Here is a 17,191-nt window from a genome sequence, read left to right as displayed (position 1 = left end):
TGTATATTTTAATCTTCATAATTTCCATGTTCATATTATATATATTCTTTTCTTCATTTATTTGGTTGGCTTTCCTCCTTTCGTTATATAATTGAGTTTACATTTAATATTTTGCATGTCATGGATTATTGTTATCGATTTTGTTTATTCATTTATTCATATTATTTCTATGTCATCGTAATATTTATTATTGCATTGTATATTTAATGTAACATTACATCATTTTTCACTCGATTTCAAAATTTTCAAAATTGAGATAATGCTTGTATTTAGTATTTTCAAGGAAATTGAGCCCTAACGTATTGGGTTCCAATTTTTTTCGTTAAATCTAACAATCGAGCATTTCTCTTTAATCAAAAAAATAAGAACTCATTATTGGGAATTCAACACGTTGTGTCCTAACGTATTGGATGTGATGCATTGATTTCTTGAACTGAAGATTTTTTCTAAAAAATAATAAAGAAAATATTCCGAGTTTGGGATTTTGGAGGAATTGTGCTCTAACGTATTCGGCCGCGATTTCTTAAATCTTAAATAAATGGATATTCTTTTAAATTTTTATTACACAAGTATTCTGGCCTAATTCATTTTTGAAGAAATTAGAATGTCGTGTCCTAACGCATTGTGTGTGGCATTTTCTTTCTCTGAAATGATAAGGGTCTTAATACGTAACGTTTAATAGTTTTTGCTAAGGATTATATTTTTCAAATTTTCGACATTAACACATTAATTAATTAATTAGGTACCAATTTTTGGGCGTTACGAGGGTGTTAATCCTTCCTCGAACGTAACTGACTCTCGGATCCGTTTTTCTAAAACTCGTAGACCAAAGCCCTTTTTTTAGGTGATCTAATCACACCTTAATAAAAGATTGGTGGCGACTCTCAATTTTCATTTTTTAAAGTCGACAACCTAAATTTTTTGTTTTTAAAAAAAATGGTTTCGACAATGATTATTTAAAAAAATAAAATATTTTATTTTGTATAAAATAAAATCTGGAAAATGATGTTGATAAATAAATAGAAAGCTGATGAAGCTCGTTTGGTTTCCATAATTAGAAAAAAACCTTTGTTAGCTGTTTTAAAAAAATGCTGATGCTGATGGCGAATTCTACTATCATAATGAAATAAATAGAAGATGATGAGTGCTAATTGTTTGGAAAGATTTATAGCTGTGTTTCATTTCTTATTGTTAGAACATTGATTTCCATCAGAAACCGTTTCACTTTCAAGCTTCCGCCAGGTCCAACGGCGTTACCGGTCATCGGCCACCTCCATCTCCTCTGCCCCTTCATGCATCAAACTTTTCAGAAGCTCTCCTCCATCCATGGCCCCTTGATGTATCTCCGCCTAGGGTCCGTCGACTGCGTTGTGGCCCCTAACCCTGAGCTTGCCAAAGAGCTTCTCAAGCATCACGAGCTCACATTCTCCACCCGCCATCACACCGCTGCTATTGAACACCTTACTTACAACTCTTCCTTTGCTTTCGCACCCTACGGACCTTATTGGAAATTCATCAAAAAGCTCACCACTTTTGAGTTGCTGGGGAACCGAACCCTTGGCCAGACCCTTCCTGTTCGAACCAAGGAATTACATTATTTCATCGGCATTCTTTTGGGCAAGTCTAAATCAGGTGAAACCGTGAACCTAACCCAAGAGCTGTTGAAATTAACCAACAACGTCATATCTCAGATGATGCTGAGCATTAGGTGCTCAGGAACAGTAGACCAAGCTGATGGGTTCCGAACCCTAGTGCGAGAAGAGAATGAGATCTTCGGGTAATTCAATGTCTCTGATATCATATGGTTCTTCAAGAACATAGATGTGCAGGGTTTTCGAAAGAGGTTTTTGGATATCCATAACAGGTATGATTCATTGTTGGAAAAGATTATGAGAGATCGAGAGGAACTAAGGAAAAACAAGAAACCAAATGATGATGATGTGAAGGACTTTCTGGACATAATGCTTGATATCTTTGAAGATGAGCACTCCGAGGTTCAGTTAACTAGAAACCATATTAAGGCCTTGATCTTGGTTAGTTTAATATTTCTGCTTTTTAACTTTTTCTTCTTTATAATATTTCTTGGTTGTTGCTATGGCGATTAGTTTATAATATAATATTTGGGTTAGTTAAGTATATTGCATTGCATTGGGGACAAAGTGACGTCAACTACATTTGTGGGGGTTATGTAGGACTTTTTGACAGCCGCTACAGACAAAACAGCATTAATAGCGGTATAATGGGCATTGGCAGAGCTGATCAACAACCCAGAGGTGCTAAGAAAAGCACAGCAAGAGCTGGATCAAGTTGTGGGGAAAAGCAGGTTGGTACAAGAATCTGACACTCCTTGTCTCCCCTACCTTCAAGCCATAATTAAGGAATCATTTCGACTTCACCCTCCAATCCCAATGCTCAGCAGAAAAGCGGTTGAGGACTGCAAAACCAATGGATACACAATCCCACCTTAGTCTTTGTTGTTTGTAAACATTTGGGGTATAGGCAGGGATCCGAAGGTGTGGGAGGATCCACTCAAGTTTCAGCCTTAGAGGTTCATGATCTCCAACCGAGCTGTTGATACTGATATTAATAATTCAGGGGTTATAGATGTTAAAGGCTTGCATTATCAGCTGTTGCCTTTCGGTACAGGGAGGAGGGGCTGCCCCGGTATTTCTTTAGCGATGCAGGAACTGGCCGTCACTTTGGCAGCCTTGGTTCAGTGCTTTGACTGGAATGCCGGCGGTGGTGTTGACATGAGTGAGCGGCCTGGACTTACGGCACCCAGAGCCTATGAACTCAACTGTGTTCCACTTGCACGCTTCACTCCCACTCTCTTTGCAACTTAAGCAGCCGACTGCCTTACACTACACCTCATGACATTTATAATATCCTAGGATGCTATGATATATCTATATAATTAATAATTTTAAAATTATGTTTTTCATATAAATATATATATGGATGTAAGTGAAATAAATTTACATATTGTTGACACCATTTTTTTGATGAAAACGGGGTCGACTTGGATTTTGAAAAAAGAATGAAAACGGGAGTCGCCACCAATCCTTTTTTTGATGAGGTGTGATCGGGTCACCTCAAAAAGTGGTTGTTTTTAATAAATGATTTAATTTTATGAAAACAACGATTTTGGTCTACGAAATTCAGAAAAAAAAAGGTTCGGGAGTCGGTTACGCACAAGGAAGGATTAGCACCCTCGACACGCCCAAAATTGGTACCTTAGTTGATTATTTAATGTCTTTATGTCGAAAATTAAAAACCCGAAAAGAATTTAAAAATAAGATCCTTCTTTATATTGCGTTATTTTTTTTAAAAAAAAATTACTTGGATAAGTCAAAATGAAAAATGCCTTCTTATCTCGAATTAACAAGATGTCACATCCAGTAAGTTAGGACACGACACCTTGTATTTTTTGAGAGTAAGCTTTCCTTTTATTTTCTATTTAAACCTCATTTATTTTAATTTTAAAAGGATATTCGATTACTTAAAATCAACGAGAAAAATCGAATCTCAGTAAGTTAGGGCACGATTTTCTCGAATTTTCTAAATACGGAATATTGCCTTTACTTTCGAAAAATCCTCATATCGAGAAAATCACGTGTCATATCCAATGCGTTAGGACACAACATATTGAAATCCCGATAATGAGTTTTTATTTATGTTTTTTATTAAAGAGCATTCTCGAGCATTTAGATTCAACAGAAAATTAGAACCCAGCACGTTAGGGCCCAATTCTCTCGAAGATCCCAAGTATCGAGTATTGCTTTTGTTTCCAAAATTTTCCTTTTTTACGAATTCGGGTAAAAATTGATGTGACGGAATATCAATTACGATAATGCGAGTAAAAATAATACGAGCGAAGATAACAAAAATAAATATATAAAAAATCAATTATATACAATAACAAGTAAATAAACAAAATAAAAAAAAACTAAAACATTTTTAAAAAAAATAATAATGGACACATAAATAAATAGATAAACATAAAGTAAAACAATAATAATAATAAAGAAATGAATAAAATTATAAAAGTTTTAAAAATGCATGTATGAATTTTAAAAGATTTAAAATACAAAAAAAACTATGTAGGTATATATATATAATGAAAATATGTATGTCTATACATATATATATGTGTATGTACAAGAATTATAAAATATGAAAACATAATTACATATATATAAATAACATGCGCATGTATGTATATATATTACATAAAGACAAAAAAATATAAATATGTATATTATAAAAATAAAATAACGTAAGTATGTACATACATTTATAAGTATATGAATTAAAATATGTAAATATATAAGTATATATATGCCTGTAGAAAATATGAAATATAAAAATATATACTTAAAATAAATAAAGAATATGTACATGTATATATATAAATTATAATAAAATATTAGAATAAAAATGAAATAAAAATATTAAATATGAAAATATATATATATGTATACACGTACATAATAAAAATATATACTAATACATAATAATAATAATAATAATAATAGTAATACTAATAATACTAATAATATAAAAATAACAAGGATATTTAATAGAGATATAAAAATAAACGAAAAAAGGACTAAAATTGAATTAAAAACAAAGTTGTGGGGCAAATGTGAAAGGAAATAAAGAGAAATGGGCTTATTTGAGCGCGCACAAAACATAGGGGGACCGAAACAACAATTATTCCATTTCATTAAAACACAGCACATTAGCGGGGACTAAATCGAAAAGCGCGAGAAATTATGGGGCCAAATTGGAAACAAGAAAAATGACTTAATTGCAAAACCTTGAAAAAGCGGAAGGACTGCGCGCATAAATATCCCATTCAAACGAAAACACGCGGATCCTCTAGCGGGTCGGGTCGGATGGGTCGGGCAATGGTCAAAACGACGTCGTTTTGAGGCTTAAGTGTAGCCCCCAAAACGACGTCGTTTTGGAGGGCTATATAAAGGCCTAAAATAGCCAAAAAAATCATTTGGGAGAGGGAAAGAAAAAAAGAAGAGAGAGAGGGAAGAGAGAAGGGAGAGAGAAGGGAGGGGGAAAGGGAAATCCGGCCAGGGGGCCGGTCACCGGACGGCCACCGGAGGCTCGCCGGCGCCGGGGCCAGCCACCGCACGCGGTGGCCGGAAAAGGTAAAATTTTTTTTTTTATTTTTCGATTTTATGTGTATATATATGCTAGAAATGAGGAAGAAAAAGGAAAAAATGGATTTAAGAAGATAATAGAGAAAAACAAAATCACCTTCCGATTTATGTTTTCGTTCCTTGTTTCCTTTTTTTTGTGTATTTTTCTCTGCTTTTTGTATTAAAATGCCAAAAAAAACAAAGAAACCCCCCTAAAATACTATCGATCCCCTTTGAAATCTCCAAAAAAAAACATCAAAATCCCCCCACCATTGAAATCTCCAAAAAAACATCCCCTGTGTATATAATGACCATAGGGCTTTTATATACCCCAAAATCCAAAGAAAAATACAAAGAATTTCATTTTTGGTGTTTTTCTTTGCTGTCCTTTTTTGTCTTCTTTTGCAGGCATAGAGTGGTGGAGGCAAGTGGGTGTGCTGGTGGCAGACAACTGGTAGTGGCGGGCCAAGGTGGGGCGGCGGCTAGGGTTCTTCTCCTCTCTTTTTTTTTGCTGAAAATTGTTTAGGTTTGGGCTGGGCTTAGGGTTTTAGTCTGTTGGGCTAAATTTGGGTCTTTACAGCTGCCCTCTTTGCTCGTTTTTGTGTAACAAGAACAGAGCAAAGACTAAAAAAGACCAAATTTGCCTGGTCTCACCGAGGCTTGACTTCTTTGGGTGCTTCTCTTCTTCAAGTAGCCTTATTCCAGCCTGCTACATCTTGTTGCTTCGATCCACTCTACTTCAAGTTCAGATACGCCTTGTAGCTTCAATATACTTTACTACGACTCCATGGGGATGAGATTTGTGTTTTTAGTCTGCTCCACTACTACTTAGGGAGATAAGACTTGATGTGATCTGTTCCACTAACTGCTTAGGGAGATAAGACTTGATGCGATCTGCTCCACTATTGCTTAGGGAGATAAGACTGTAATCTTCGATATATTCCACTGTCAAATACAAGGAGATAGAGTTATCGGCTTCAATCTACTCCACTGTCGTCATAGGGAGGTAAAATCTGCCATCATCGATCTGCTTCGCTGCCAAATACAGGAAGGCAAGATCTGCAATCTTCAATCTGTTCCACTGCCAAATACAGGGAGATAGAGTTATCGGCTTCAATCTGATGTGATCTACTCTACTGTAACTTCAGAGAGATAAGATCATTTATTTTAATCAGCTCCACTGTAACTTCAGAGAGATAGGATTACTAGCTTCAATCTACTCCGCTGTAATCTCAGAGAGATAAGATCTCTGGCTTCAATCTGCTCCACTGTAACCTCAGGGAGATAAGATCTCTGACTTCAATCTGATGTGATCTACTCTACTGTAACTTTAGAGAGATAAGATCCTTTATTTTAATCCGCTCCACTGTAACTTCAGAGAGATAGGATTACTAGCTTCAATCTACTCCGCTGTAATCTCAGAGAGATAAGATCTCTGGCTTCAATCTGCTCCACTGTAACCTCAGGGAGATAAGATCTCTGACTTCAATCTGATGTGATCTACTCTACTGTAACTTCAGAGAGATAAGATCCTTTATTTTAATCCGCTCCACTGTAACTTCAGAGAGATAGGATTACTAGCTTCAATCTACTCCGCTGTAATCTCAGAGAGATAAGATCTCTGGCTTCAATCTGCTCCACTGTAACCTTAGGGAGATAAGATCTGAAATTCTTCGGTCTACTCCCCTGTAACCTCAGGGTGATAAGACCTGATGCGATCTACTCTGCTGTAACTTCAGAGAGATAAGATCCTTTATTTTAATCCGCTCCACTGTAATCTCAGGGAGATAGGATCTGAAATTCTTTGGTCTGTTCCACTGTAACCTCAGGGTGATAAGACCTGATACGATCTACTCTGCTGTAACTTCAGAGAGATAAGATCCTTTATTTTAATCCGCTCCACTGTAATCTCAGGGAGATAGGATTACTATCTTTGATCTGCTCCGCTGTAATCTCAGGGAGATAGAATTATCGGCTTCAATGTACTCCACTGTGGTCAGGGAGGTAAAATCTGCCATCTTTGATCTGCTTCGCTGCCAAATACAGGAAGGCAAGATCTACAATCTTCAATCTATTCCACTGCCAGATACAGGGAGATAGAGTTATCGGCTTCAATGTACTCCAATGTGGTCACATGGAAGTAAAATCTGCCATCTTTCATCTGCTTCGCTGCCAAATACAGAAAAGCAAGATCTGATATCTTCAACCAGCTCTGCTACAAACGAGAGAGGCAAGGTTTGTCTTCGATCTGCTTCGCTGTCAGTGCAGGAAGGCAAGATCTGCTATCTTCAACCAGCTCTACTACAAACGTGAGTGGCAAGGTTTGTCTTCGATCTGCTTCACTGTCAATGCAGGAAGGCAAGATCTGCTATCTTCAACCAGCTCTACTACAAACGAGAGTGGCAAGGTTTGTCTTCGATCTGCTTCGCTGTCAATGCAGGAAGGCAAGATCTGATAGCTTCAACTAGCTCTGCTACGACCGAGAGAGGCAAGGTTTATCTTCAATTTTTACTGATCTGTCCTCTAGGGAACATGACCTGTATAATGAACCTAATTATGCCTAATGATTAGGATGGCATGATCAAAATGAATCAAATGCTCCTAACTAGACAGGTGTGAATGGTATTTGAATGAATGCAGAATGTCATGAAAATGATTCCTTAATGCTTAGGTTATCATTCCTCATTGTTCATCAAGGTTCTATCACTGATGCCTTCTTGTTCAGCCAGTTTGACAGAAAACCCAAAGAAATAGACGCTATTTAGACTATCATTTCTCAAATGTTTCCAACCCTTAGGTTTGGTTAGTTCTAAACAATAGTCCTGTTTCAGGTCCTCGTATTATTTAGAAACTTTCAGAGTAATATGCAGAACTCCTTCTGCGTGTGTATTGTCAGTCCATTAATCGTTATTTCAATGAAAAATGCTTGAAAAAGATTATCAAAATGGACAAAATGAAATTTTGTTGAGAGCAAAGCTCTAAACAAACAAATCAATCAAGATAGCAAATTTTGCTGAGATACAAGATGAATAAGATGGAAAATATTATCACAATGGATAAGATGAAAATTTGTTGAGAGCAAAACTCTAAATGAACACATTAATCAGGATAGCAAATTTTGTTAGAATACAAAATGAGAATAAATTAATCAAGATGATGTATTTTGTCAAAAATACAAAAAATGAATAAAATGGGAATAGGTGCCCCAGATATCGTAGCATGAGCTTCTCTGCCCCAAACTTCTTAAGGACCCTTTTGAACTTGATATGTGTTTAGAAGTCCTAGAAGGCTTTGTTGATGCCCCAAGATGTAGCATCTCTCCTTCTTATTAATTTAGAAAGGGTAAGACTACCGCATGCCCCACCTTTGAACAAAATTTGAACTGCCCATTCATGGGTTTTCAATTCAAAACCCTTTGGTCTCAAGGCGCCCTTTGCGGGTTTTCACCTTGGCCTCTCCTTTTTCTTTTTCTTCTTTTCATTTTTTCATTTTTCTTTTCGTTTTTTCAAGTGAAGTATTTATTTCTTGAATCAGAATTCTCGAAATTAGGCAGGTTCTTGCCATCCATCCTGTCAATATCAACGCTTTTTCAGATAAGGCCTTCCACATAAGGTCCTTTCCAGTTCGACATCTATTTTCTTCTGAAGTCCTTTTGTATGGCAGGAATATTCTTTGATATCAGGTCTCCTTCTTGGAATTCTCTGGGGCGAACTTTTTTGGTGAGCTCGCGTATTTTATTTTTGGTACTTTTGACCAAGACGGATAACCTTGAATCTTTCCTCTTCAATCAAATTTAACTGATTATATCGGGCTTGGATTTGCTTCATCCAGATTCAGCTCTAACAAGACTTGAAGGGTAGAAATATCAACTTTGATGGGTAAAACTACCTCTATTCCATATACTAGTGAAAACTGAGTTGCTCCAGTAGAGGTTTTTCTTTTATTTGTTTATTTGTTTTTTTTTGCTTTTTATTTTTTTATTTTTATTTTTTGCCTCCACTGAACTGTTCATTTTGGGCGGCATGGTGTTAATAGACTGCAAACTTCTGATGTCGTGCCGTTGTTCAAATTCAATGCATTGTCTGATATGAGTATTTTTGGCATTCCATATTGACATATGATTCTTCAAGAAATTTTCTGATTGTCAGCTTTATGATATTGGCATATGAAACAACCTCTACCCACTTTACGAAATAATCGACGACTACAAAGATGAATTGATAACCGCCAGAAGCTTTTGGCGAGGTCGGCCCAATGACATCCATGCCCCTCATAGAAAAAGTTAATGGAAAAGTCATAACATGAAGAGATAAATGAAACACATAAGTCTTGTCTCCGTAAACTTGGCCCTTGTGGTATTTCTTGGTTTAACTGATGCAATCCCCTTCCATTGTGGACCAGCAGTACCCAAATCTCATGATTTGCTTGGCCATTGCAAAACCATTAGCACGTGTTCCTCGTCCAAGATCTTCTTAACCTCAAGAGCATCCACTTGTCTAAAAACATCTTTGAATTCTTAGAGTAACTCAATGACGTCTCGCTTTGTCTCTGCAGTGATACAGGCTCTAATCTTCACCTTTTTCTCTTCTCCTAAGCTCACAATTCCTCACTGAATTTTTTTTTGTAAGGTTGGATCTATTTTTTGACTTGCCTTACCATCCTTAACAAATCAGGAGATAAACTACAGTCTTGATCATCTTCGAAGTCTTGAGGATCCTCTAGACACATATCTTGCTTGAAAGAAAGTTCTGAGTCAATAGCAGTGTCGCTAATATCATTGATATCTGGGGACCTATTCTAGGGACGAAGGAAGTCTCAAAGAGCTAACGAATCAAAGGGTAATTACCTGGTGATATGAGTATGAATGAATTGGAAGGAACAAAAGAATATTTGCCAAAACAAGATACAAAGATGCATTTCGTTGAAATAAAGAATAGTGGACATGTGCCTTTTCACAAAAGGATTTTCTATTGCTCCCAGGCTTAGAACAATAAGAGCGTTCCAAATATTACTCTGAAATGGTCCTAGAAATTACAAGAATCTCCTCCACGGTCCAGTTGTTTAAAACGCCTCTAGGGATGTAGAAACAAATTCAAGATAGGTTTTTTCATTTTTAGTTCTTTTTCAAAGGCATACACATCTTCACCTTTCGAACCATCGATATATTCAAAGAATTCCAATCCATCTAGTCTTGTACTAGAGTTCTAAACTCGACGTACTTTTGGATTTTAGGAAATTTATTGTATGCAATGAAATGTAATGTTGATGCATGAAGAGATACGTGCAATGAAATGTAATGCAGATGTATGAATGCAAAAAGAAACGCTGATTCTTGATTCAATTCTATTAGAACAACTTTACTAGAAAACAAATCTCTTTACATAAAATGGATATATACAGTTTTGCCCTCGTAGGCGGAGTCCTTCGATCCTCTTCTTCAATCGAACGTTAAGGTAAGTCTCACGAATTCTTCAAAAGGGACGTCGCTTCTATCTCCGTTTTACTTGATTCGGGCCGTGACTCGTTGCTCACTCAATCTCGTGATCCTCGTTGGCTTCTCTTTTAAGAAAGTTCAGCAGCTCTCAAATAATATTTGTCATCTTTAATTCTCAGGCAACGGAGCAATGGTTGTGTAGTCCTTCATTAAATTACCATCCTTCTCTTATCATGTTTTCTTGGACCATATTCGGACAACCGTATTATTATCCACTTTATCAAGAAACTCATTTCCTTATGACAAGCTCTCTATTTAACAACCGAACGTGAATCAACACCTCTTTTTATGATGAAAATGCAATGCAATCATAACAAAAAGAAAACATGTTAGTACAAAGCAAAAGCAAGCAAGAATAAATAGAACACCTATTTGGGTGAATACTAGGGGTTCGAGGTGGTTCTACCTAGGGTGGGCTCCTAAGGTTCACTACATGAGGTTTAGTTCTAAAGTAAGGGTACCTGAACCAGCAGATTCCTCGATCCTCACCCATTATAGGCTCATACGGACTGAGTTCAGTTCAGGGGAATACATTTCCCTATGGCCATGCGGAGATGAAAATCTCACGAAGACATAGGTACGGATGTATCCCGGAAGCGATTCACTATCCCATGCGGAGGTGAAAACCTCACGAAGGCGTAGTTTCTCACTCCCACTTAAAAGGGTATGGCCAGCGGTCATGCAATGCAATGTGCAGAGGTATAAAATAAAATACAGAACACGATAAAAAATATAACTCAAAACAAAAGAGATGCAATGAGAGGATCGTAAATTAAAATCGAATTTTCAACTTTCGACAAAAAGACAAGAAATAATCAACACGTGGCTTGACTCTCTTATTGTCCCCAGCGGAGTCGCCAATCTGTTGACACCATTTTTTTGATGAAAACGGGGTCGACTTGGATTTTGAAAAAAGAATGAAAACGGGAGTCGCCACCAATCCTTTTTTTGATGAGGTGTGATCGGGTCACCTCAAAAAGTGGTTGTTTTTAATAAATGATTTAATTTTATGAAAACAACGATTTTGGTCTACGAAATTCAGAAAAAAAAAGGTTCGGGAGTCGGTTACGCACGAGGAAGGATTAGCACCCTCGACACGCCCAAAATTGGTACCTTAGTTGATTATTTAATGTCTTTATGTCGAAAATTAAAAACTCGAAAAGAATTTAAAAATAAGATCCTTCTTTATATTGCGTTATTTTTTTTTAAAAAAAAATTACTTGGATAAGTCAAAATGAAAAATGCCTTCTTATCTCGAATTAACAAGATGTCACATCCAGTAAGTTAGGACACGACACCTTGTATTTTTTGAGAGTAAGCTTTCCTTTTATTTTCTATTTAAACCTCATTTATTTTAATTTTAAAAGGATATTCGATTACTTAAAATCAACGAGAAAAATCGAATCTCAGTAAGTTAGGGCACGATTTTCTCGAATTTTCTAAATACGGAATATTGCCTTTACTTTCGAAAAATCCTCATATCGAGAAAACCACGTGTCATATCCAATGCGTTAGGACACAACATATTGAAATCCCGATAATGAGTTTTTATTTATGTTTTTTATTAAAGAGCATTCTCGAGCATTTAGATTCAACAGAAAATTAGAACCCAGCACGTTAGGGCCCAATTCTCTCGAAGATCCCAAGTATCGAGTATTGCTTTTGTTTCCAAAATTTTCCTTTTTTACGAATTCGGGTAAAAATTGATGTGACGGAATATCAATTACGATAATGCGAGTAAAAATAATACGAGCGAAGATAACAAAAATAAATATATAAAAAATCAATTATATACAATAACAAGTAAATAAACAAAATAAAAAAAACTAAAACATTTTTAAAAAAAATAATAATTGACACATAAATAAATAGATAAACATAAAGTAAAACAATAATAATAATAAAGAAATGAATAAAATTATAAAAGTTTTAAAAATGCATGTATGAATTTTAAAAGATTTAAAATACAAAAAAAACTATGTAGGTATATATATATAATGAAAATATGTATGTCTATACATATATATATATATATATATGTGTATGTACAAGAATTATAAAATATGAAAACATAATTACATATATATAAATAACATGCGCATGTATGTATATATATTACATAAAGACAAAAAATATAAATATGTATATTATAAAAATAAAATAACGTAAGTATGTACATACATTTATAAGTATATGAATTAAAATATGTAAATATATAAGTATATATATGCCTGTAGAAAATATGAAATATAAAAATATATACTTAAAATAAATAAAGAATATGTACATGTATATATATAAATTATAATAAAATATTAGAATAAAAATGAAATAAAAATATTAAATATGAAAATATATATATATGTATACACGTACATAATAAAAATATATACTAATACATAATAATAATAATAATAATAGTAATACTAATAATACTAATAATATAAAAATAACAAGGATATTTAATAGAGATATAAAAATAAACGAAAAAAGGACTAAAATTGAATTAAAAACAAAGTTGTGGGGCAAATGTGAAAGGAAATAAAGAGAAATGGGCTTATTTGAGCGCGCACAAAACATAGGGGGACCGAAACAACAATTATTCCATTCCATTAAAACACAGCACATTAGCGGGGACTAAATCGAAAAGCGCGAGAAATTATGGGGCCAAATTGGAAACAAGAAAAATGACTTAATTGCAAAACCTTGAAAAAGCGGAAGGACTGCGCGCATAAATATCCCATTCAAACGAAAACACGCGGATCCTCTAGCGGGTCGGGTCGGATGGGTCGGGCAATGGTCAAAACGACGTCGTTTTGAGGCTTAAGTGTAGCCCCCAAAACGACGTCGTTTTGGAGGGCTATATAAAGGCCTAAAATAGCCAAAAAAATCATTTGGGAGAGGGAAAGAAAAAAAAGAAGAGAGAGAGGGAAGAGAGAAGGGAGAGAGAAGGGAGGGGGAAAGGGAAGAAATGAGGAAGAAAAAGGAAAAAATGGATTTAAGAAGATAATAGAGAAAAACAAAATCACCTTCCGATTTATGTTTTCGTTCCTTGTTTCCTTTTTTTGTGTATTTTTCTCTGCTTTTTGTATTAAAATGCCAAAAAAAACAAAGAAACCCCCCTAAAATACTATCGATCCCCTTTGAAATCTCCAAAAAAAAACATCAAAATCCCCCCACCATTGAAATCTCCAAAAAACATCCCCTGTGTATATAATGACCATAGGGCTTTTATATACCCCAAAATCCAAAGAAAAATACAAAGAATTTCATTTTTGGTGTTTTTCTTTGCTGTCCTTTTTTGTCTTCTTTTGCAGGCATAGAGTGGTGGAGGCAAGTGGGTGTGCTGGTGGCAGACAACTGGTAGTGGCGGGCCAAGGTGGGGCGGCGGCTAGGGTTCTTCTCCTCTCTTTTTTTTTGCTGAAAATTGTTTAGGTTTGGGCTGGGCTTAGGGTTTTAGTCTGTTGGGCTAAATTTGGGTCTTTACACATATATATATAAAAAAACATGAAAATATTTTAAAAAAGATCAAAACTCAAAACAATATACACAAACATTTCAATATTAATATATATGTAACAATTTCAAAATAATTAAGACGATATATATTTTGGTGCAGTATTCACTACCTCAGTTTCAATTCCATAAAAAAACATAACAATTATGCAAGATAAACTCTTCATTAGTATTAGATTTTTTGGGGTTGAAATTAGGGTGTCCATCGATAGCAATGATCAATCCTCTTGCGAGTTCTCTAGATAAGTAAATCACTAGCCATGAAATGATCTATACTTGGTTGATTATTTGATTTGAATTTCTGGAGTTCTTGTAGTGCACGAATGGTCTAAAGCACAATTATTCTATTATAGAAAATAATAATGTTTTAATTTGTAGTACATATTTTTGGTGTAATAAAGAAACCAGGAATTATATGAGAAGCAAAGAAAGGCCAACATATATAAAGATTAAAGAATATTTGCCATCGGCCGTACTGTTATTTTGCACAAATGAATTTGATGCGCCTTGAAATTATAGCTCATGGCATCGCACTATCTTGGTGGCTGCTGCATTACTCAATTAAACAAAATGGAAACGTTATGTGCCCTCAAAGCTATTCCCCGTTTGATATAATAATAATATTAGAGGTGAGTTGTGAATGGGAATGCCAAGTAGAGGAAGCTAACCCCATGTGAAAGAAGAAAGGTGTGGGGTGTGGTCTTCCAATATTCCAACATGTGCATGTGTGTGTGAACGAAACTAGGATACTATTTCGCTCATTAGGGTTTGCATGCATACTTTTCTAAGTACATCATAACAAAACATTATAATCTACAAACAATTAGATATGAAGTTTGGAAAATCACACCTCAAAGTCTCAAAGCTTATAATTGGGCTACATGTATCAGAATTAGCAGTAATGATTATTAGGTAATAGGTGGGTTCAGGGCTAGTCTCAAAAAACCACCCCCCTTTTGTCATCCCTAAATAGAAATTTGATGGCTTGTTTTAACAAGATCATGGGCCTCATACAAAAATGGTGAGGGGGAATGAGTTCACTCGTTTTTTAAAAGTACTGAACCTCAAGCACACACCACGGCCCATGAAGAGATACTGAAAGCTGTTATCTTAGCCCACACCATGGCTCAACCTCAAGCACAACTTTATTTTCTGCGCATTTGAAAGTGTGGGGTGGGTCAAATGTTCAAAGGGTTCAAAGGAATTGGTTGTTAGCAGCTGGACCGACATGTGATTGATGAATGATGGGGATGGGGACACATTAAGGACGGTGGTTTGCGTTGCATTGCTGGCCAAGAGCTGCCGCTAGTCTTTGGTGGTTGAACATGAACCATCCAGAAATAGGCAGTGAGTTGGCTGGGTCGTCTAACATGGTCACGTTTAGACGAGCTGACATGATGGCTTACCGCTTCAAACTTCAAACACTTGTTTTATTCGTAAACTATTAAAATAGTTATTTTTGTTTGTCTCAAGTTACATTTTAGTCATTTACATTATCGTTTTATTATGAAATTGTCACTCTATCATTAAAATTTGTTACCTCTCAAACAATAGTTCGACGTGACAGTTAAAATGAATTTTAAATGCCAATATGGATGTTCAGCTAGGATGATAAAGTTTTTTTTTTATGAAAATAGATTACAAAATTTTGCCTTAAAACCCAATTTTCTCCAATTTAAAAATAAGCAACTGTTAGATTTTTTTTGTTACTATCAGAAAAGAGAAGAGTAGAATGACAGAGAAGAAGAAGAAGAAGAAGAAGAAGAAGAAGAAGAAGAAGAAGAAGAAGAAGAAGAAGAAGAAAAAGAAGAAATGGACGCACCAACCTCTATACTTTCTTGCTATTGTGGTTGCCCACAATAAACAAATAAACAAAGATGAAACATGTCATTTTTGTCGGTCACATATATATAGAAAAATATGAAAAGATGGACCACCATTTGGCAAAAAAAACATAATATCTGAAATCAAAACCCACGTAAAGAACAAAAAGCCTATTACTTACTGTAATCCATGCCTGGACCCTCCATCAAATTGATCATTTGTTCTTCCATCTTTAATAAAAAATCAAACTGATTGATGAAACACTCAATTTGATTTCTATTGTTTCGATTCAACAAAGATGACTATGAAAATGGATTGTTTTTTTAGTCGAAATGAAAACGAAAAACTAAAAGAAAAATGAGACTGAAGGGTTTTTTTTTTCCAGTTTCAGGATTAATCTAATGTGTTGATTTTGATTATTTCGGGAAACATTAATATTTTCCTTTAATTAATTTAGAAATTTCAATTAATTAAATTTATTTAATTAAAAATTAATTAATTTATTTGGCTGGATATTCATGTTGACATTTAAACCTATTTTAACTGTCACGTCGAACTGCCGTTTGGGAGGTAACAGATCTTAACGGCAAAATGACCATTTCGTAATAAAACGATAACGTAAATAACTAAAATATAATCTGAGTCAAACAAAAATAACTATTGCAATAATTTACCCTTGTTTTATTACATTGTTCTCTATTATTAATAATTATATACACAATATTATAATTTTATATTAAGGAATGAATTTGGCACAACACTTTATACAAAGTATGAACAAGAAGTAGAATACTTGAATGTATCATCATGTATTAGATTGATATGGATATTGCTTAGTTTATTTGAAAGGAATTACACCCATAACATGATGTTCAATTAGCACATGTTAATTTCCCTCCATATCTGTCTTCTTTTTTAATATTTAAATGATTATTTCCCTTCTTTTTTTCTTTTCTAATTTGATATTTTATCACAATTTTCTTATTTGATTTAGTTAATCTATAATTTTCAGTTTTGGAGACACATCATCAAGTAATAGTTCATGTTATTGACCATCAAGAAATTCAAGTAGGATTGTCGATTGAGTTTTAGCTCGATTGGCATGAACATTGTTGTTAATGCATGATATGAGTTCAAGTACGTTGAAGCGCATTATCCTCCTATTTATGAATTGAGGAGGAATCATGAATAGTTTTAGGCA

At 34.8% G+C, this 17,191-nt stretch overlaps 1 pseudogene; it reads left to right on the top strand.

The window, feature by feature from the left end:
• Window positions 1–1,154: 1,154 nt before the first annotated feature.
• Window positions 1,155–2,915, top strand: LOC107892448 (cytochrome P450 93B16-like; annotated as a pseudogene).
• The last annotated feature ends 14,276 nt before the right edge of the window (window positions 2,916–17,191 follow it).

This window comes from Gossypium hirsutum, chromosome D09 (assembly GCF_007990345.1).
Source record: "Gossypium hirsutum isolate 1008001.06 chromosome D09, Gossypium_hirsutum_v2.1, whole genome shotgun sequence".
Classification (NCBI taxonomy): domain Eukaryota; kingdom Viridiplantae; phylum Streptophyta; class Magnoliopsida; order Malvales; family Malvaceae; genus Gossypium; species Gossypium hirsutum.
This window is presented reverse-complemented; position numbering and strand designations above follow the sequence as displayed.